The sequence below is a fragment of the Giraffa tippelskirchi genome, chromosome 4, assembly GCF_054371585.1.
Source record: "Giraffa tippelskirchi isolate mGirTip1 chromosome 4, T2T-mGirTip1v1.2.pri, whole genome shotgun sequence".
NCBI lineage: Eukaryota > Metazoa > Chordata > Mammalia > Artiodactyla > Giraffidae > Giraffa > Giraffa tippelskirchi.
Genome location: NC_137278.1, coordinates 65895430 through 65919248, shown reverse-complemented (window position 1 = coordinate 65919248; position 23819 = coordinate 65895430). Strand labels below are relative to the sequence as shown.

The following is a 23819-nucleotide window of genomic DNA, read 5'->3' as shown; positions in this document are numbered from 1 at the left end:
GCTCTGTTTTAACTTGAATTTCATTGACATTTCAACATCAACAATTTTGTTCAACTAACCTTAAATGGTGAGAACTGAAAACATCTAATACAAGAGCTATTTTTCTCAGATTAGGAATAAAATACTTTACATAACTGAGAAAAAGCCTATCTTTAGAATTTTACTTACTTCCTACCTCTTTCCAAAAATGTGATTTACAAAAATTACAGAATAAATTTGGATGTAAGCTTTTTCTGTGCTTTTTTCCAGACCACTTTTCCTATTAGCTATTCGGAGTGAATTTCAGGAGTTTGAGAGCTTGGTTTGTTTATGAGCCCAGAATATAGATGCTGGTATAAGTTTAAATAGTCTGAAGCACTTGGTTGTACAACCCTATGTTAGAAATGGTTGAAGAACTGCTTTCTGCTTCTGGATAAGCCCAGACTGTCTTGTCTTACACAATGTGCCACTAAAGTTTTAATTCCTGTCAGAATTATTTTAAAGGGGAGAAAGCTGAAAACCTGCTGACCAAAAGAACTTTAATTCTCACTCATTTCTAATGTAATTTTAATTGGTTCACCTTTCATTTAGGAAGCAGTTTCCCTAGTAATTTGGTAGACATTTGTTCCTTTAAGTCAAACCTTACTGAAGATACTGCCTTAGTGGTGTTTTGAGGAACTCATGTTTTCTTATATTCCATTATAGTGGCCTGTTTTTTATTTAGCAAATATTATTTTCTTTATTAAGCAAAGCATTGCACTAGGATGTGTTTCTAACATGTAAGCAGTAGTAAGGGAGAGTCAGTGAAAGACAGGGTAGACCCTGAATGTGAGGCCTTTGGAAGTGGAATGTCTCAGGAGTCCACGTAGGAACATTAGTGTTATGTTCTGTTACTGTTAGTCTAGTCTTAATACTGAGGTTGCAAAAAAGAGCACTTTATCATTATGTGACCTTCACCAAACTCTTTAATCTTCCTAAACCTTTCATTCCTTATGTGTTAGTTGGGGACTATGTCTGCCTTGGTGGTGGTGGTTTAATAGCTAAGTCATGTCTGACTCTTTGCGACCCCATGCACTATAGCCCACCAGGCTCCTCTGTCCATGGGATTTCCCAGGCAAGAATACTGGAGCAGGTTGCCACTTTCTTCTCCAGGGGATCTTCCTGATGCAGGGATAGAACTCAAGTCTCCTGCATTGCAGGCGGATTCTTAACCACTGAGCCACCAGGGAAGCCCTTACTTAACTCAGAATGTTGTTGTAAGGGTTAGATAAAACACTGTATGTGAAAGTGCTTTGTAAAGAACCTATAGACATTAGTGATTCTGTTTGTGAGGCAAAAATGTTGGCAGGATGGAGGAGGAGAAAGAAGATTCCTCTTGAATGTATTCCTGCAGTGTGTTTGAAAATGGATACTGCTCAAATCCTCAGTGGTTGAAAGATGGCCAGGAAGGGGACTACCAGTCAGAGGCCCAGCCTTGACAGGGCTTGTTTACTGCCCTTGTGAAAGTCAATCCCAATCATTTCAGGTAATATTTGAGTATCTACCATGTGCTGGGCACCATGTTAGTTATTAGGGACACACTCTGTGACAACATAAAGTCCTTTGCCTTCCAAAACTTTCCAGTCCAGCTGTGGACAACATAGCTCTGCCTCTCTGGCTGGGCCAGGAGAAGGATGGGCAGAGTGTGATTGGAGCAGTTAAGAAGCTAGTTCTTGTGACTCCATCTTGCATGCTCTTTCCATTATTAATAATTAATAATGTTGGAAGATTTTAAATGACCATTTTGATTTCATTTCTTGAGATTGATGAGTTCATATTTTCTATTTCTTCCTGGTTCAAGAAATTTTTCCTTTAACAATTTGTCCATTTCTAATAGATTGTCCATTTTATTGGCATATAGTTGCTTGTAGTAGTCTCTTATGATCCTTTGTATTTCTGTAGTGTCAGTTGTAACTTCTTTTTCATTTCTAATTTTACTGATTTGAGTCCTCTCCATTTTTTTTTTGTTGATGAGACTGGCTAAAGGTTCATCAATTTTATCTTTTCAAAGAAGCAGCAGTTAGTTTCATTGATCTTTTTTAAATTGTTTTTTTAGTCTCTATTTCATTTATTTCTGCTCTGACCTTTATAATTTCTTTCCTTACACTAACTTTGGGTTTTGCTTTTTGTTCTTTCTCTGGTGACTTTATATGCAAGATTAGGTTACTTATTTGAGATTTTTCTTGTTTCTTGAGGTAGGATTGTATTGCTATAAACTTTCCTCTTAGAAATGCTCTTGCTGCATCCCATAGGTTCTGGGTCATCATGTTTTCATTACTTGTTTCTAGATATTTCCATTATTTATATTTTTAACTGTTTAAATCACACAGAAAAGAAAAAGATTACGGGTGTTTAAACGGTCACAAACACAATCTTGTAATAACACTTTTTTTCTTTTAATAGATGAGGAGTGACAGGACTAGTGCTTCTTTACAGGTTTGTCACCTTTCAGGTTTCTTAAATGCTCTTTTTAGGTGTCAGGGATATTGTCCTCACCATGAGGTACTACTCTTTTGCTAGTTGGTATTCTTGTTACAGAACACCAAGTCTTCGGGCATCATTTTAATTTCATATTTTGTATTCAAAAGTTAAATTGCTAGTGATCTTTATCTTTGACAGTTTTTAAAGGAAATAAGTGGATACTCCATTATTCGTACGCATGAGGATCCAGTGATATAGGTTCCTCCCAATCAGTGGTAATCATTTTTGGCTCTGGAATGCCTTAAGGATTTTTTGCCTACTTATTTCTTTCTTAGATACATAATACAATAGAACATTTTCAGAGGCTAGCACAATGAGGGGGAGCATATTCCAGAAGATGCCAAGTAATACAGGGGAAGCTAACCTCAGCTTAAAAACTCACTGCAGAAAATTCGGGGGCTGGGAAGGGGAGGGTGGGGAATCTGGTGTTCAATTAAGTTCTCTACTGTATCTAATTAATGTTTTATTCCTGTAGAGTGCCACTTTGGTACCTACTTTAACTTAAATATTTAGAGAAAATACAGGAAAGTTTGTGAGAAAATGAAGTCTCGTCTAAACACACTGGTCTCAGTTGTTTGTATTTATGCAGAAACCCCAGTCAGTCCAGTGTGACCCATGTACTCAACATCACCATAGATTCACATGGTGTCCTGGGTGCTTTGGGAGATGGTAGCCAACTGCACATTCAATAATCAAAACCAAAAATATTTTAATATACAAGTGAGTAAAAATGGATTCTCCTGGTTAAGTCTGGACCCATCATTTAAAGATGTTGAGCACCTGGAATTTTTATGTGCCTTGGTGAGGCCACAGTTTCCTCTGACAGACAATCTGTTGTTATTACTGGCCGTAGGCAGTAATAAAGGGCAGAGTCAGGAAGGACAAAGAATTACGGTATAGAATTTTCGATAATGTGTTGATATCAGGAAAAGAGTGGGGCTGTTTCTGATAAGGAAGAAGTGTTAATTTTAAACAGCTGTGAACATACTGTCTGTGATCTCCTCCTGAAAAGTAACAGTGGGGTAATTCATGGGCCGCCGGTCAGAAGATGAGTTTGAGTAATCGATCCCTAAGTGAAACCACAGAGAGGAGAAGTAAATACTAAAGGAGATGACAGAGTTCAGCCCTGGGTTGGAACACAGAGTCTTTTACAATTCTGTGTTCTTGCCCCAGGTTTAGATTTGGCAGAGGCCACTTCCCTCCTCTAAGCCCTGCCACTCCCTTACAATGAATCAACACTTACCAGTAACTCCTACATTAGAGTTTCAGAAATGACAATTGAAAATTATGCAGCATTCCTACTACCCCAGCTAACTCTTAGTAGCATACTCATTTTGATGCTTAAGGAAATGCAATACAATTTTTCTACACTGATTGAGAATTTTTATCAATACGTTTGGCTGGAAGAATGATAAACTGCCCAAGTCTATGAAATTGGCTAAGAGCCTGTTATTTTGGTGAAGGCACATATATATGAAGATCTATCTGTAAGCTATTAAGTACAAATACTGAATAAATGTTGAGTTGGAAGTTGAGTGCTTCACAGTTTCAGATTGGACCATTAGTATTAGGATACATTCAGTTTTAAATCCAGCCTTAATACTTATGTGTGTTTAGAGTGTCTGTTTTTCAAAGAGTGAGTAAAAATAATCCCCTTCTCAACCCCCTAATCTGGGGCAGTTTATCTTAGTACTAGATGTTTAGGGACTGGGGTTTTTGTTTGATTCTTCTTTAGGAGTTTAGAGTAAATCACTTGTTCTAGCTCTTATTTCTCTTACTTGACTTATAGAATATGCACACTTATTCTGGCTCCTCTGCTTCTGAAACTGTCACACATGTAACACTCTTTATGATAGAGCTCTAAAATATCTGGAATAGTGATATTTTATGACTTTGTTTAAAGTATTGTTGTGTGCATGAATAGTGGTACCAACATTGCGTAGAATAAGAACAGAATCATGTAAATGGATGTTGTATCATTTAATCTTTATTCTTTTTCATATTTTATAAAAATTCCACAAATATTTGGGACTGTGAAGTGAGATGCAGAGTTCCACATTCAGATTCCACCTCTGAGCTCAGAACTAAAAATCTCCAGGACTGAGGATATAAGTGGCTTTATAGGAATGGAACAGGCCAATACTCAAAGCTGCCACCATTATGGTTTTATTTTTGCAAAACTTCCAAATCATCTTCTCAGAAAGCTAAACCCTAGCTGCTCTTCAAAATAAGCCATGATGACAAAGTGGCTATGAAAGCAGAATCTCATAGATAAAGAGAAATATGGACAGACTCAGGCTGGTTGAACAATTGAATAGCTCCTTCCTCTTTGAAAGGAAAGGAAGATAGATGGAAGTAATGAATTCCGATGCCTTATTACTTTCTTTAGGGAAAGAGATCACATTTACTATAAATTAGGAAGGAGGAATTTACATAAAGTATAGAATAGATCAGAAAATAGTAGACATATTGGATCAGGCAGATCTTCAGCATTAAACAGGGACTAAAATAATAATACAGACTATAATTCTATAAATGGGTAGATAAGAACCATAATAATAGCAACAAGCTAACATTTAAAGAGTGTTGCCCAGGTGGCTCAGCGGTAAAGAATCTGCCTGTAATGCAGGAGATCCAGCTTTGATACCTGGGTTGGGAAAATTTCCTGAAGAAGGAAATGACAACCCAGTCCAGTATTCTTGTCTGGGAAATCCCATGGACAGAGGAGCCTGGAGGGCTGCAGTCCATGGGGTCGCAAAGAGTCAGACATGACTTAATGACTCAACAACAACAATATTTAAAGAGTGCTCAATGTTTATTAGACACAGTAATATATATTATCTATTGGTTAGATATCCATGTGCAAGGCAGATGTCTTTATCCCTTTTGTGGAGATGAAGAAATCAAGGTATACAGAGATTAAGAATCTTACTCAAGGTCATTCATAGCTCTGCTAGCTTTTAGATCCAGGGAACCTGAGTGCAGAAACCACGTCATTAACCAGTGTGCCATACTGCCTCCCATGAATCTGAGAGTCTTGTCCATCCATAAGTGTTAATGGGGAGGGTCTGGTGCAGATTGGTGGAATATGGACCTAACAGAGAGGAAGTTCTAGATTCTTTAGGAAGTGGTACAAATACCTTAAATATCAAGGTAATCCTAAAAAAAGCTCATCCCAAAGGACATTGGGTACTATGGGAGTCTCCTGCTAAGTATTAGGGACCTGTAATCAAGAGATTAAGACTTCTCAGTGAGAAACTCAGCCACAGGAAACTGGGATACAAGACAAGGACCCAATCATGGTGGACTGGAGTAAAAATCAGAGGAACAGTAATTCAGGGCAGAGGCAGGAAGATCTTGATAGAGGTTTTCTTATGTTATCTCCCCTGCTGAGGGCTGGAGTTGGCCCCGGAGTCAGATGCATAACTTTGAGTCAGGTTAATTTAATAGATTCAGCTCAGAGGGAAAGAGAAGCAGGGGCAGGGAGCCAGGTAGGCCATTACAAATTAACCCAACTGGGTTAGAGTTCCTGGCAAGAGGCTAATTTTACTAATATTATTTCTCCACTACAGCAGCCCCTGCTTCTGTGAGAGATGGTGGGAGGTCATATAGCAGTGACATTGAAATACTAAAGGACCGTGGAACAGGGAGATGAATCTTTATGTCATAATTGAAAAATTCAATAGAATCCTTTCACATATGTCTTATGGCCTAATCAAAGTTGTTATTCTTATTTACTATTTTTTATTTTTAAAAACCATAGTATGTTATGTAATTTCATGATTGTAGAGTTTGCTAAGCCATTTGGGAGATCATTAGGAAGAATAATTGAATATGAAATTGTTTAATTATTCATATTACTTATTTCTGATGTTTATAATAACTATTGGAGGATTTCTGTAAATTAAGCAGCTCTTGATTTGTATCCTTAAAAGACAGAGTGAAGTATTCAAGATAGAAGTATTTTGGAAAATCATTTATTTAAATAGTTTTCATTTGCTGGTCCTATCTTTTATTCCATGGAGGAAAAAAATAAAGAGCAAGTAGTGTTTATTCTACTACCTCCATATTTTATAACGGCCCTAAAAACTACAACTGTATATTCCTTCCAAAGGTTACAATCTCCTAGATCTAGTTGTTCGTGTTCAGTCGCTCAGTCATGTCCGACCCTGCGACCACATGGACTGCAGCACGCCAGGCCTCCCTGTCCATCACCAACTCCCGGACTTTACTCAAACTCATGTCCATTGAGTCGGTGATACCATCCAACCATCTCATCCTCTGTAGTCCCCTTCTCCTCCCACCTTCAATCTTTCCCAGCACCAGGGTCTTTTCAAATGAGTCAGCTCTTCGCATCAGGGGGCCAAAGTATTGGAGTTTCAGCTTCAGCATCAGTCCTTCCAATGAATATTCAGGACCGATTTCCTTTAGGATGGACTGGTTGGATCTCCTTGCAGTCCAAGGGACTCTCAAGAGTCTTCTCCAACACCACAGTTCAAAAGCATTAATTCTTCAGTGCTCAGCTTTCTTTATAGTCCAACTCTCACATCTATACATGACTACTGGAAAAACGATAGCTTTGACTAGACGGACCTTTGTTGACAAAGTAATGTCTCTGCTTTTTAATATGCTGTCTAGGTTCATAACTCTCCTTCCAAAGAGTAAGTGTCTTTTAATTTCATGGCTGCAGGCACCATCTGCAGTGATTTTGGAGCCCCCAAAAATAAAGTCTGACACTGTTTCCACTGTTTCCCCATCTATTTCCCATGAAGTGATGGGACCAGATGCCATGATCTTAGTTTTCTGAACGTTGAGCTTTAAGCCAACTTTTTCACTCTCCTCTTTCACTTTCATCAAGAGGCTCTTTAGTTCTTCTTCACTTTCTGCCATAAGGGTGGTGTCATCCGCATATCTGAGGTTATTGATATTTCTCCCGGCAATCTTGATTCCAGCTTGTGTTTCTTCCAGCCCAGCGTTTCTCATGATGTACTCTGCATATAAGTTAAATAAGCGGGGTGACAATATACAGCCTTGACGTACTCCTTTTCCTATTTGGAACCAGTCTGTTGTTCCATGTCCAGTTCTAACTGTTGCTTCCTGACCTGCATACAGGTTTCTCAAGAGACAGGTCAGATGGTCTGGTATTCCCATCAGCAACTGACACATCACAAAACAAACTCAGAGGTGAACTAAATTGGCAGGTCTTTAAACGGTGATATCTGCATTTAGCACAGGTTCCAACTCAAACCCATGCTCATTCTCCATCTCAGGACAAATCTCTAATGTGAGATTTAGAAAATTTACGTGAATAATAAGTAACTGCATTTCCTGGATGCATTCCATGTTTTAGCATTTTTTCTTTTATACATCTCAGACCCATTTCATAACAAAACTATTTACTGGACAGAACATGAGAAGTGCACAGATTAAGCAAGAGAAGTATTTCTGGATAGAAATAACCCTCTATCAGGCCAGTCATCTAGAAAATAGCCTCCTAGCACAAATAAAACTAAACCATGTTCTTAAAAACATTCAGGGGAAATTTTTCAACAGCACTTAGCGAGCAGTGGCTGTGTGGCGCTGGAGTGGCGAGTGGCCATGAGATACCCCAAGTCCAAGGTCAGAGAAACCCCAGTAAGACGGTAGGCGCTGGAGTGGCTGTGAGGAGATACCCAACGTCCAAGAGCAAAGGAGAAGCCCCGGCAAGACAGTAGGAGGGGTGAATTCACGTTTAGAATCAAACCCCATTCCCGCCAGAGACACTCAGAGGGCTCAAACAAATCTTGTGTGCACCAGGACCCAGAGAGCCCACAGAGACTGAGACAGAACTGTGTTTGAGTGTCTCCTGTGGAGGTACGGGTCAGCAGTGGACTGCCACAGGGACAGGTGCTCTGGGTGCAGCAGACTTGGGTATAGCATAAGTCCTCTTGGAGAAGGTTGTCATTAACCCCACCATAGAGCTGCCAGAACTTACACAGGACTGGTGTTGGAGAAGACTCTTGAGAGTCCCTTGGACTGCAAGGAGATCCAATCAATCCATCCTAAAAGAGATCAATCCTGGGTGTTCATTGGAAGGTCTGATGTTGAAGCTGAAACTCCAATACTTTGGCCACCTTGTGCAAAGGGTTGACTCATTGGAAAAGACCCTAATCCTGGGTAGGATTGGGGGCGGGAGGAGAAGGGGACGACAGAGGATGAGATGGTTGGATGGCATCACTGACTCGATGGACATGGGTTTGGGTAGACTTCGGGAGTTGGTGATGGACAGAGAGGCCTGGCGTGCTGCAATTCATGGGGTCGCAAAGAGTCGGACACGACTGAGCAACTGACCTGAACTGAACTAAGTTGCTGATCAGCTGGTAAAGAATCCACCTGCAATGCAGGAGACCCCGGTCCAATGCCTGGGTCAGGAAGATCCCCTGGAGAAGGCATAGGCTACCCACTATAGTATTTTGGGCTTCCTTGGTGGCTCAGCTGGTAAAGAATCAGCATGCAATGCGGGTGACCTGGATTCGACCCCAAGGCTGGGAAGGTCTCCTGGCGAAGGGAATGGCTACCCACTCCAGTATTCTGGCCTGGAGAACTCCATGGACTGTATAGTCTATGGGGCCACAAAGAGTCAGTCAAGTGAGCAACTTTAACTTTCTTTCAGTCACTGATAATACCTATCTAGAAACGTCATTATGAAAAAACAAATGTATATAAAATTGCAAATGTAGGCTTTCAGTAAAAGCTGTTACCATTCATTGGCACCAGAACTAGCCACTCAGAAGTATCCACTCAAGACAATTAAAATGATCAGAAAATGCTTTTGAAGTAAAAGACTGTTTCCTGCCTCCCTGGGCACGCCACACAGCCTGCTGCACCATTAGCTGTTGCTATCTGCAGTTAATAATGACAGTTTGGTATGCATCCAGTACTGTGCTGAGTGATTTGCATATATTATTTCATTTAATCATGACAGCAATCCTTTCAGATAATTTTCGGTCTCTGACTTTCTGCCTTGACTTTGGCCTATGTGTGTTTTCTTTTAAAACAAGTATTCTTTTGACTTTTATCTGCCATATTCTATGCACGTTTTGCATTAATGACTTTATGCAGCCAACTATAGGTTAGGAGGCTTTGGGATATAAACAGAGGATCAGAACTGATTTGGCTCAAAAAACAAAGGGATCTTTTTCTTTTTTCATACGTACAACTAATTTTCCACTGGGCTCTATTTCTCTGTGATTCTTTTCACTTTGTCTTCCTTCTTGGCTTCCCTCATTGTATTAGAAACGGCTGAAGCACTTCCTGACGTGGTATCTTTACATTTTCCATGGAAATGGAGAACTCCTATTCTCCCAGACAAAATTCTTGACTTCTGTTGACTGGATCAATTTCGATACTGTGTTGCATTTGACATAAGCACAGGGACTAGGGGTGTAGCAGTGCATTGACTGGCTTATCCCTACCCTTCCTTCAATCAATCACTGGACAGAGGAATAATGTTAATCTATTTAATTCAAACCCATGGAGGAAGGTGGTGGAGCAGGGGGGTAAAGTGGTACTGGAAAGATATCTTTATCTTGTTTCTAATCTCACATGGAAAGCTGTCAACATTTTTCTTCAGTTATGATAATATAGGTTGTTCATTTTTTAATATTCTTTATTAGTTTAAGGAAATTGCCACTACAGTTGGCTAGAAGTTGTTTTTTCAAATCATGAATGAGAGCTGACTTTTATTAATTTTCTCTTCTAAATCTGTTGTATTCATGTGGATTCTTTATTGTCAATGTCATAAGTTACATTGCTTTTAAAATAGCTTTGAAGGCATCAATTCTTCTGTGCTCAGCCTTTTTTATTTTTATCTTTTATTTTTTTAATTTAAATTTATTTATTTTAATTGGAGGCTAATTACTTTACAGTATTGTTGTGGTTTTTGCCATACATTGACATGAATCCACCATGGGTGTACATGTGTTCCCCATCCTGAACCCCCCTCCCACCTCCCTCCCCATCCCATCCCTCTGGGTCATCCCAGTGCACCAGCCCGGAGCACCCTGTCTCATGCATTGAACCTGGACTGGCGATCTGTGTCACATATGATAATATACATGTTTCAATGCTATTCTCTCAGATCATCCCACCCTCGCCTTTTCCCACAGAGTCCAAAAGACTGTTCTGTACATCTCTGTCTCTTTTGCTGTCTCGCATCTACGGTTATCTTTCTAAATTCCATATATATGCGTTAGTATACTGTATTGGTGTTTTTCTTTCTGGCTTACTTCACTCTGTATAATAGGCTGAGCACAGAAGAATTGATGCCTTTGAACTGTGGTAGAGAAGACATTTGAGAGTCCCTTGGACACCAAGGAGATCAAACCAGTCCATCCTAAAGGAAATCAATCCTCAATATTCATTGGAAGGACTGTTGCTGAAGCTGAAACTCCAATACTTTGGCCACCTGATGCGGAGAGCTGACTCATTAGAAGAGACCCTGATGATGGGAAAAATTGAAGGCGGGAGGAGAAGGGGATTACAGAGGATGAGATGGTTGGATAGCATCACCAACTCAATGGACATGAGTTTGAACAAGCTCCAGGAGTTGGTGATGGACAGGGAAGCCTGGCCTGCTGCAGTCCAAGAGGTCACAAAGAGTCAGACACCACTGAGTGACTGAACTGAACTGAACTAACCTTTCTCTTCTATCTTACTGATAACAATGGATAACATTTATCAAGCATTTACATGGATTATAACATTTTATCCTCCCAGTGACGGATATACTAGAAGGAGGTATATACTATAGTATATAGTATACTATATAGTATATAGTATATAGGTATATAGTATACTATATAGTATATAGTGTAGTATATAGCTAGTGGAGGTGATGGAATTCCAGTTGAGCTATTTCAAATCCTCAAAGGTGTTGCTGTGAAAGTGCTGCACTCGATATGCCAGCAAATTTGGAAAACTCAGCAGTGGCCACAGGATTGGAAGAGGTCAGTCTTCGCTCCAATCCCAAAGAAAGGCAATGCCAAAAAATGCTCAAACTACCGCACAATTGCACTCATCTCACATGCTAGTAGAGTAATGCTCAAAATTCTCCAAGCCAGGCTTCAGCAATACGTGAACCGTGAACTTCCAGATGTTCAAGCTGGTTTTAGAAAAGGCTGAGGAACCAGAGATCAAATTGCCAATATCCTCTGGATCATCGAAAAAGCAAGAGAGTTCCAGAAAAACATCTGTTTCTGCTTTATTGACTATGCCAAAGCCTTTGACTGTGTGGATCACAATAAACTGTGGAAAATTCTGCAAGAGATGGGAATACCAGACCATCTGACCTGTCTCTTGAGAAACCTGTATGCAGGTCAGGAAGCAACAGTTAGAACTGGACATGGAACAACAGACTGGTTCCAAAGAGGAAAAGGAGTCCATCAAGGCTGTATATTGTCACTCTGCTTATTTAACTTATATGCAGAATACATCATGAGAAACGCTGGGCTGGAAGAAACACAAGCTGGAATCAAGATTGCCGGGAGAAATATCAATAACCTTAGATATGCGGATGACACCACCCTTATGGCAGAAAGTGAAGAAGAACTAAAGAGCCTCTTGATGAAAGTGAAAGAGGAGAGTGAAAAAGTTGGCTTAAAGCTCAACGTTCAGAAAACTAAGATCATGGCATCTGGTCCCATCACTTCATGGGAAATAGATGGGGAAACAGTGGAAGTAGTGTCAGACTTTATTCTTTTGGGCTCCAAAATCACTGCTGATGGTGACTGCAGCCATGAAATTAAAAGACGCTTACTCCTTGGAAGGAAGGTTATGGCCAACCTAGATAGCATATTAAAAAGCAGAGACATTACTTTGCCAACAAAAGTCCATCTAGTCAAGGCTATGTTTTTTCCAGTGGTCATGTATGGGTGTGGGAGTTGGACGGTGAAGAAAGCTGAGCGCCAAAGAATTTATGCTTTTGAACTGTGGTGTTGGAGAAGACTCTTGAGAGTCCCTTGGACTGCAAGGAGATCCAATCAATCCATCCTAAAAGAGATCAATCCTGGGTGTTCATTGGAAGGTCTGATGTTGAAGCTGAAGCTCCAATACTTTGGCCACCTCATGCGAAGGTTTGACTCATTGGAAAAGACCCTGATGCTGGGTAGGATTGGGGGCGGGAAGAGAAGGGGACGACAGAGGATGAGATGGTTGGATAGCATCACTGACTCGATGGACATGGGTTTGGGTAGACTCGGGAGTTGGTGATGGACAGAGAGGCCTGGCGTGCTGCAATTCATGAGGTCGCAAAGAGTCGGACACGACTGAGCGACTGAATTGAACTGAACTGAACTGATAGAGTATACCAGCGGAGGTATACTATGGAAACCAGTTAAAGGTTGCCCAGCCAGCAAGGTTTCTTGCCTACTTTCTTTGACAAGAACCTGCAGGATAATGTTCAGTGGTGGTAGTTAGAGTGGATGTCCTTGTCTTGTTCCTGACCATATGGGAAAACAGTCACTTTCCCAATTAAGTCTAATGTTATCTGTAAGTTTTTCATAGGTGCTATTTATCAGCTTGAGGAAGTTTCTTTTTATTTCTCATTTGTTGAATGTTTTGTCATGAAAGTTGCCTTGAAATCCTGTTAAATGCACTTTCTGCATCTCCTGAGCTGATCATATAGTCTTAGTCCTTAATTTTATTAGTATGGTATATTATAATACATGATATTCAGAAATTAAAAAGAATAAAATAGCTTTGAAAAGTGAAAGTGAAGTCGCTTAGTCAAGTCCGACTCTTTGCGACCCCATGGACTGTAGCCTACCAGGCTCCTCAGTCCATGGGATATTCCAGGCAAGAATACTGGAGTAGGTTGCCATTTCCTTCTCCAGGGGATCTTCTCAACCCAGAATTTGAACCCGGGTCTCCCACATTGTAGGCAGATGCTTTACCGTCTGAGCCACCTGGGAAGTCTTTAGTAGGACTTTAATAGCTTTAGTGGGATATAATAACATATAATAAATTGCACATATTTGTAGTATATAGAATAGTTTGATCATTTTTCACACACATACACACACACACACACATATACACACACTTGTGAAATCATCCCTGAAACAAAAATAATGAACATATATGTCACTCCCCTCCAAAAGTTTTCTCATGTCCCTCTGTATTCCCTCTTTGGTCCTTTCCCCTCACTCATTCCTCTATACAGGCTCCCAGGCAACTACTGATCTCTCTTGGTCACCGCAGATTACTGGTTGAATTCTGAATGTTCAACTAACTTTCCATTTCTAAAGTAAACCAAATGTAATCATTATGTATTAGCTCTTTTCCTTACATATTTCTGTATTCATTTACCTTGCATCTAGCTTCTGTGTTTATAAATGAGATTGGCCCATAATTTTTTTCTTTCTATAAACTAACGCCCTTGTCATACTTTGTATAACGGTTAAGCTGGTTTCATAAAATGAGCTGGAGGATGTTTTTCATTCTCTTTTCTATTCTCTGGGAAAATTTGTCTAAGATACTATTTTTTCCTGAAGTATGTGGTTTGAATCAACCAGTGAAACCAACTAGACCTGCAGTTTTCATTGTGGGAAGGTTTTTAATTAACGATTTGATTTTAAAGTAGAGAACTGTTTACATTTTCTTTCTTATGCTGTCAGTTTTTGTAAGATGAATGTTTTCTTGGCCTTTTTATTGAAATATAATGTACATACTGTAAAGTGTATAATATAAAGCATAAATCTTGATTTTTTTTTTACAAATGGACTATTTATTGATGTAAAGTTCATAATAGTCTTATATTTTAATATCTGAAGACCCTGTAATGATATTGTCTCTCTTATTCCTGATACTGATTATTTAAGCTTACCCTTTTTATCTCATTATTCTCCATCGAGGTTTATAAACTTACTTGTCACTTCAAAGAAACATGTTTTATCTTTGTTGATCTTCTCTATTGTATAATTGTCTTCTATTTTATTTATTGCTGTTTTTATCTTTTTATTTCTATCCTCTTACTTTCTGTAGATATAAGTTTTTTTGAATAACTTGTTTTTTAGCTTATTGCCTTTTAGCTTTATTCTCTAATATATATATTTGAGACACAAATTTTCATCTTGAAGTGGGATAAACGTGTCTCATAAATTTTAATGAACATTCATTTCAAAATATGTTTAATTTTCATTGTGATTTCTTCTTTGACCCATGGGTTATTAGGAAGTGTATTTCTTAGTTTACAAGCATTATAGATTTTTCTAAGAGTATTTTTGTTATTGACTTCTAGTCAAATTCCCAAGTAGTCAAAGAATTTACTTTGAATAAAAGTAAATCATACAAATAACATTTATTGGAATTTATGGCAATTTGCTTTAACATAGAGTTGATTTTTTATAATGATACATATATATTTGCAAGCAGTGCATATTCTGCAGTGTTGGGGTACAGTGTAGTATGTGTGATATTAGGTCACATATACAAATTGTGTTCTTTAAATCTTATGTATCCTTGTAAATTATTTCTTCTGCTGCACCTCAAAACGATATGCTAAAATCTATTTTTTTTTAATTTCTCTTTTGTTCTGTCAATATTTGTTTAATATATAATCTTGAGCTATATTATTAGATATATAAAAATCTAGAATTAATATCTTTTACTAAAGAACTTTTATCATTTTGAAATATACCAGAGGAGCCTGGTGGGCTGCTGTCTGTGGGGTCGCACAGGGTCAGACACGACTGCAGCAACTTAGCAGCAGCAGCAGCAGCAGTAATGGTTTTTGCCTTAAAGTTTCCTGTGCTTGATACAAATATGGTTTGTATACTATAGTTTATGCATTTTCTTTTTATATATAAAATCCCCTAATATTATATACTTAAAGTCCCCTAGTATATTATTACAACTATTGTTATATTCAGTTAAAATTCATTTATATTTGTCTACATTTGTCCTTTTTGTTGTTCTTCATTCCTTCCTGCATCTTTAGTGTTTTCTTTAAAGTAGGTTAAAGAAATTAACCTACTTTCTTTAGGTGATATTAGTCTCATATTCGCTTCTTTGAAATTAATTTTTTTCTCAGTTTTCTATTATTATCTCTTTAATTTTCAACACTTGACTATAATGTGCTGCAGGGTGCTTTTCTTTTTATTTATCTTGCTTTAGGTTCAGAGAACTACTTGAATCTATGATTTTTGTCAGTCTTTGGAAAGTCTCAGCCATTATCTTCTCAAATACTACTTTTTTCTCATTCTCTCTTCCCTCCCTTCTGGAGACTTTCTCACTAAATTTCTGGTCATACCTGAATGGATACCTGGTAACCTATTTGCCTCTCTCTATCTTGTTCACATACTTGTTTCTAACTGCCTTGCTGGTTTTCTAACAAGCAAGCCTTGGGACTTTTGAAAATATTGCTTCCTTAGCCTGGAAAGCTTTTCCAGACATGTCTGAGATTCATTCCTTTGCATGAGTCAGGTCCCTGGTAAAATATGGTCTTCTCAGAGAGGCTTTCCCTGATCATGTTTTCAAAATTATTACCTCGATTCCTCCTCTTCTACCCACATTGTGCTCTAATCCTTTACCTGGTTTCAGTTCCTTCACAGCACTTATTAAATATGACACATTATATATTTAATATGTATTTGTTTATTTTCTGTCTCCTTTCATTAGAAAATAAACTCCGTGAGAGAGGAGACTTTTTTGTTCCCAGCTATATTGCAATCCTTAGAATAGTATCTGAAGCAGAGTTAAATGCTCAATAAACAAATGGGACAAATGAATGACTAACGGATGATGAATATAAGAAAATCGAGTTCTCTAATGATAGTGAAGAAAGCAGACAAGTAGAAATAAACTAAGCAAGTATTCTAACTTATATTTTGTTCTTTTGTGTGTGAAGATAGTGTCATTGATCACATTTCTTTCTGTGATTCTCACCTACAAGAGCAAAATGGAACATAAGCATGTTTGGAAATATTTCTTTTATTAGTTTAAATTAACTGGTGTCTCATCATTTAGTTTATACATATGTTCCATAAATTTTTAAAGGCTTTTAATGAAAGAAAATTAAACCTACTGCATTAGGCAGCTTGGACTGTCATAACAAAATACCATAGACTAGGTGGCTTAAACAACAGAAACTTATTTTCTCTAAGTTCTGGAGGCTAGAAATCTCAGATCTGGGTGCCAGCATGGTCATGGTCTGGTGAGGATTGCCTTGCAGGTGGCTGCCTTCTTACTGTGTTCTCACGTGGCAGAGAGAGCAAGCTCTAGTGTCTCATCCTCTTCCTATAAGGGCACTAATCCCACCATTAGGGACCCAGGTCTTGATATCATACAACCTAATTATCTTGCAGAGGCCCCATGTCCAGATACCATCACACTGAAGTTAGGGTTTCAACATACAAATTTTGGGAGTGTTCATAGCACCTACCAAATAATATGCATTATTTTCCAGTGAATTAATGAATAGGTGCATTCAAAACTCTTCAAGTATTTGTCATAGTGTGAAATTACAGCAAATGCACATAAAAAACTTAATTATTTTTGGAAAATATTGTGAATGCTTGTAAATACAAAGGCTAAGTTGGCCAGCACCTGGGTAATGCCTAGTCTATCTACTTCATTTGTGGTTTGTCGCAATATGTTTATTATGTAGCTATTTAGGGACTCATGTGAACGCATCATTTTTTATAGGCCAAAAACCTAACTCTGATCTTCTACTTATCTTTTGCAAATTTATTCCCCTAAATAAATCATAAATCCACCTATCATGCCTAGACCTACACACCATATGCCGTCATTATAGCCACTTAGAAAGAATCGTAGTGTAGGTCAAAGCTCTTTGGCTGGAGAACTGACTCCTCTAATAGTAATATTTTTGCCTCACTGGCACCTCCAGTATTTTTCTAGCCTGAGGTCAGCATGTCTTCCTGATGTTCACGGCCTATGCTGCTTTTCCAGGAATGTCTCAAAGGGATCCTGCCTGAACGAAGAGAAGCCATTCTCTCACATGGAGAGCGAGAATGGCCTCTGTCGTGTGCTTTCAGTCAGTTTCAGAACAGAAATGGAACTGACAGTTATCAACTCAGAGTTTCCCCTACTGCCCATGTATTTTCTAGTCTAGGATAATGAGGTGAATAAATGCTTCATGGCAAAGTTAAGGAGGAAAGCATCCAGCACCTGACTGCTCCTCTCATTCCTCACCTCTGAAGTAGGATTGTTAGCATCTGCTCTGATCTAGAGGAGTGTTTGGGACTATGCCATCTGTCCCCATTAGAAGCACTGAGCTCATAATGACTAAGAAACCCCAGGGGGTTGTCTAAGCCACCAAGGTTAGAAAGGGACACAGCATTATCACAGCTGAGCTAAAATTTAATATGATTGTTACTTTACCACCCATGGTGACCTAAGAAGGTGGGATGGCAGACAAGCTCTAAATAGAGCTTAGTCATGGCTCACCAGAAAGCCAAAAAGCTGTTTTCATGGTGGAAAAGGGAAGAAGAAACTGGTAAATATTTCTAAATAGTCACATGTTTACATATGAATTTATTTTTAAAGTTCTCTTGTGAGAACTATGTACCTTAAAAATAAGTCCCAAATTTAAAACATTTATATAAAAAATTGTACATTTACTCACCAATTAAAAATTAGAGTGTTCCCCAGAAGAAAGTGTAACCCCAGTAGCCCAGGAGCTGAGAGTTCTGTCATTAGAGGTGGGAATTTCTTCTCAGAATGAAGATAAAGTTGTGTTCCTACCTGTGTGACTCCAAGGATGTTTGAGAGGGGTCTGGGGTTATTGTAATGAAGGGGTAGGATTAAGCACACCCACAGAAGTGGGGGGGGTAGGGAGTGTGTCACCATATCTCAGTAGTGTATTTTTATAAGCTAAATTTTACATGAGGAATGAAGCCACAATCCTTGAACTAAGAGAGTGAAAAACTTGATTATCAGTTTATTAATTTATGGTGGAAAACACACCTCATTCAGGAGTCAACCTGCATGCATACCAAGATATGGCAAACAGAGAATCATAAAAGAAAATTGCCTTTTTCCAAAAGTAACACTTCAAAACTTTTGTAGCCTGGAGAAATCACTCCCTTGTCCACTGTTGAGATGTTTCATTTTCTAAGTTGTCTCTAATCAGAGCTCCTGTAGCATACCTAAAGACATAAATACTTTTCTCATTCTCTAACTTTTAGTTTTCCCATTTTTATTGGACCTCAGCAATAAGGGAATGTCATTTCAGCATTCCCTCCCTCATCAATACCATAACAAGTAAAAATTCCCAAGACTGAGGCTTATATTATTACAAAGGGTGCAATTTATAGTTGTTACGGAGCACTGGGTTTCTCCAGAGAACATTCAAATTCATGCAGTCTTTTCTTGTTTTTGGTTGTGCTACCTGGCATGCGAGATCTTAGTTCCCTGACCAGGGATTAAACCTGTGCTCCCTGCAGTGGGAGCTTGGAGTTTTAACCGCTGGACCACCAGGGAAGTCTCATCATGGTTGCAATTAATATGAGCATCTCTGTGAAATGAGCAACCCTCCCACAAATGGAGTGAGGGACACAATGGTGTAGGAGTCAGAAAGCCTGAGGGCTCGACCTAGGGATTTATTACCTACCAGCCTGACCTTGACTGTGTTTTTCTGACTTCAGTGGCTTAAGCTGTGAAATGTGATCTCTTTTACCTTTGCCATGGAATCCAAATCTAGCAATTTATTTTAATAATTCTAGAAAGAAAACATTTAGGCTGAAGGGATGAGTTTGATTCTTACTGAAGTAAAGAGGTTTCACAACTTTTTATTTTTCTTGGTAAAATCTTCACTTTTAATCTGGTAGCCTTTATTTTTGTTCTTTTCTCTGCCTTTGGCTAGCTGGAGAGCAAGTACCACAGACATGGTCCATGGACTATATTCTTTTCACCCTTGGAGCAAGGAGTCCCAAAGTGGAGCACCCTACCTCCTCTGAGCAAATGCTTGCAAATGAAAATTTTTTAATTAAGTCAATTCAGTTATATTATAAGTTGAATTAATCTGTAATTTTGCAATATCATGGGAAACTATTTATGACATATGCCAGCTGACCCTCATCCAAATTTCCATGGAAATAGCCAAGTGTGTACTTGGACTGTTCTAAAATTTCCAGCTGCTTTAAATGTGATATTGAACCTAAGAAAGAAACCTCCTATTAGTAATATGTGTTTGAAATGTGTTCTCAGGTGCTCAAGAGGTAGGCCTAGCTTGAAAAAAATTAACTGAAAAGATTCCAGGTGCAATAACCCTGGGATTTCCCTCAAATTTCTTTAATTGAAACCTCTGATATTATTGTATTGTTTCTATCTGAAGTCACATGGGGGGAGATACTGCAAAAAGTTCTGCGGTTTTATATTTTTTCCTCTATGAGATAGAGACTTACGTCAGGAGGAGCGGAAGGAGTTATATTCTTCTCCTGAATGATCAAATAAAATTTCTGTTCAAGAGATAAATCATATTGTACCAGATTTATTCATCAAATGTATTGCTATTAGAAGTATGAAGCTATTTCAGATGAGCTAATATAGTATATGAGAGAAGTTACCTGTGTATTTTTCACAGGCCCAACAAAAGTGCAGACACCATGACTACATTGCATGCTTGGTGAACATAATGGCTGGTTGGCCGTATTCATAACATTTGAGTTAATCTGTGCAAAGTCACACATACTACTGCAGAATTCAAAATGACTTTCACAGGGCAGTCGTTGCAGTCTGCAGCAATTACAGCATAGTGTCAAACAGGATGGAACCACCAGGTTTTGATAAGTAGAATACGTTTACAGAATTAGTAATCCTGAGGTGACCCGGCCCATCACTGATGTCCTTGAGACAATTGCAAGCTTGCTACTCATTTTACCCCAGTGGTGGTGTGATTATTGGTTTCTTCCATTGAAATGGAAAACAGGATTGTATCTGGCATATACTTGGTGCTTTAGGTAAAGTATACATTCAGCTCTCAGTATTCAAGTGGGATTGGCTCCCTGTGGATACCAAAATCTGAGGATGCTCAAGGCATTTACATAAAATGGTGTAGTGTTTGTATATAATTTATGCACATTCTCCTGAATACTTTAGGTCATCTCTACATTACCTGCAATACCTAATACAATGCAAATGCTATGTAAATTGTTGCTGGCACATGGCAAATTCAAGTTTTGCTTTTGGAACTTCCTGGAATTAAATATATATTTCAGTCTGCAGTTGGTTGAATCTTTGGATGTAGAACCCATGGATATGGATGGCCAACTGCATAATCTGAAGTTAACTTCCTTCTTTGGCAAATCCCTGAATCAGTAATTTGCAGCCCTTTTGTATACATCCTTTCTCACCATTCTAAAAATCTGCTTGTTATGAATTTATGCATTTCCAGTTTGTGATTTTTCTTTTGGCTTTCTTAGGGATTTTATCTTTACCATGTAGATTAAAAACTTTTTTCAAGTAGGTATATTTATCAATATTTTCCCTTTATGCCTCCAGATTTTGCATAATAGAAAGATCTCCCTGCTCCAAGTTAATAAAGAAGGTCTCCTTTGTTCTTATAGTATTTCTAGGATTTTATATTTTTAAAATTTAAATCTTTGCTCCTTTGGAATTTACCTGGTTGTATAGCATGAGACATGAATCCAGCTCAATTTTATTACAAATGACTCTCCAGCTGTCTGAAGGCAATTTTTTGAGTTGTTTTTCTTTTCTGCACTGATTTCAGATACTATATTTATCATATACCATATTCTGTATGCACTGGGGTCTATTTCTAGACTTCTTGTTCCATCCTATTGATTCATTTGTTTACTCTTGTGTGTAGCTTTACATTTAAATGTGTAACCCCTTCATTTCTATTTATTTTGGGGGGTTTCCTTGCCATTTTTTAAAAATGTATTTTGAAATTTGCTTGTCTCTGCCTCACCCCTTTCTCAATTTTTGGCCTTCATATTGTAATTACAATAAATTTCTAAATTAGCTTAGGAAGGACAACTTTGTGAGGTTGAGACATCGTATCTAAAAACTTGGTGTGCTTTTCTCCTTGTCTCCTCCAGGAATGCTTTAAAATTGTATTTGTAAATCTTACATATTTCTTTTTTTTCCTTAGATATTTCATCTTTCACTGTTACTATTGTAAATGGAGTCTTTCCCCATTTCACTTTTAAACTCACTATGTTTGTTCATCTGAAATGTATTGATATCTATATAGCAATTCTGTATCATGCTACCTTAACTAAATTTCCTTGTTTATAGAAACTTTCCAGTTGACTACATCAGATTTTCCATAATGATCACAAATTGTGATAGATTTTATTTCCTTCTCTGAATTTCTATACTTTTAGTTTCTTTCTCTTATTAACCATATTGTCTGTTAAATAATTGTGGTAACAAGCGAACATCCTTCTTTGTTCCTGACTTTAGTGGGAATGCCTCTACTGTTGCCCCAGTAGGCATGATTATCACTTTAAGACCAGGGTATATTTTATCAAGATAAGAAGGTGTCCATCTAATTTCTTTATTAAATTTAAACCTATCTCTAAATAATAAAGCCCCAGGGTGTGTAGTCTCCCTGCAGTCTCCCTAGCATGATAAGATCAAAGCTCTCAAAAGAAACTGAAGACTTTTTAGTCTGCCTCACTCCCATCATGAGTGATAAACTGAATCACAGTAATAAACTTTAATCACTTCCTCCAGAAGTCACAAAATTAGACTAGAAAACAAGCTGGAACTAAAAATCATTTTATCTTAGGTCTCACACGAGTGTTCTTTTGGATACACAAAATTAACACTGAAAAATTTTTATGAATATTTTTCTCCTCCATTGTGCATTTTGCTTGAGCTTTTCCCGTTTATCCCTTTGTTTCCATCACATTGTTGGGATCTCATATGTGCTGTTGGCTCTGCATTCTTCCCCATTGCCAAGGAGCCAAGTTTATTAAGGATTTTTAGACAGTGACATAATCCCTTCCCTACTCAGAAGACCTCTGCTATTTGGTCTTCTTGGACAAAGTGTGTTGTCTTCCAAATACTTCTGGTTACTCCTGGAATTAAGGCTAAAAGCTCGTTGGAGCCACTTGAACACCTGAAAATATGCTTCAGCTGTGACAATGTGAACCAACCGATATGTCAAAAAACGCAACTGTGTCTTATATTTATTTGTAGGTAGTATTTATATCACCAAGGAAGTTAGGTCATAACATGTTTACAATCCTTAAAGGAAAAAACAATTATATTAGTATTGTTCAGTTCAGTTCAGTTGCTCAGTCATGTCCGACTCTTTGCGACCCCATGAATCGCAGCACGCCAGGCCTCCCTGTCCATCACCAACTCCCTGAGTCTACCTAAACCCATCTCCATCGAGTCGGTGATGCCATCCAGCCATCTCATCCTCTGTCATCCCCTTCTCCTCCTGCTCCCAATCCTTCCCAGCATTAGGGTCTTTTCCAATGAGTCAACTCTTCACATCAGGTGGCCAAAGTATTGGAGTTTCAGCTTCAGCATCAGTCCTTCCAATGAACACCCAGGACTGATCTCCTTTAGGATGGACTGGTTGGATCTTCTTACAGTCCAAGGGACTCTCAAGAGTCTTCTCCAACACCACAGTTCAAAAGCATCAATTCTTCGGCGCTCAGCTTTCTTCATCGTCCAACTCTTACATCCATACATGACCACTGGAAAAACCATAGCCTTGACTAGATGGACCTTTGTTGGCAAAGTAATGTCTCTGCTTTTAAATATACTATGTAGGTTGGTCATAACTTTCCCTCCAAGGAGTAAGCGTCTTTTAATTTCATGGCTGCAGTAACCATCTGCAGTGATTTTGGAGCTCAAAAAAACAAAGTCTGCCACTGTTTCCCCATCTATTTGCCATGAAGTGATGGGACCAGATGCCATGATCTTAGTTTTCTGAATGTTGAGCTTTAAGCCAACTTTTTCACTCTCCTCTTTCACCTTCATCAAGAGGCTCTTTAGTTCTTCTTCGCTTTCTGCCATAAGGGTGGTGTCATTCGCATATCTGAGGTTAGTGATATTTCTCCTGGCAATCTTGATTCCAGCTTGTGCTTCCTCCAGCCCAGCGTTTCTCATGATGTACTCTGCATATAAGTTAAATAAGCAGGGTGACAATATGTAGCCTTGACATACTCCTTTTCCTATTTACTTCATGGCAAATTTTTGGGAAAATAATTGAGATGACATTTGAAGTGAATTCAGAAGGAATGGTCAGATTTCCAAACATAAGAAAGTGAGGAAGAGAATCCACGATGGGGCAACATCATGAGCAAAGGCATAGAGGCAGGACTGTGCACGGGCTG

At 38.5% G+C, this 23819-nt stretch overlaps 1 protein-coding gene and 1 long non-coding RNA gene across 2 annotated transcripts in view; one reads left to right on the top strand and one right to left on the bottom strand.

Moving 5' to 3' along the window:
* LOC145545346 (uncharacterized) overlaps nucleotides 1-23819 on the bottom strand; it is a 140032-nt gene that overhangs the window by 20960 nt on the left and 95253 nt on the right. The window lies entirely within an intron of this gene.
* Nucleotides 1-23819, top strand: part of ACYP2 (acylphosphatase 2) — a 184156-nt gene that overhangs the window by 89786 nt on the left and 70551 nt on the right. The gene's annotated exons all lie outside the window — the stretch shown is intronic.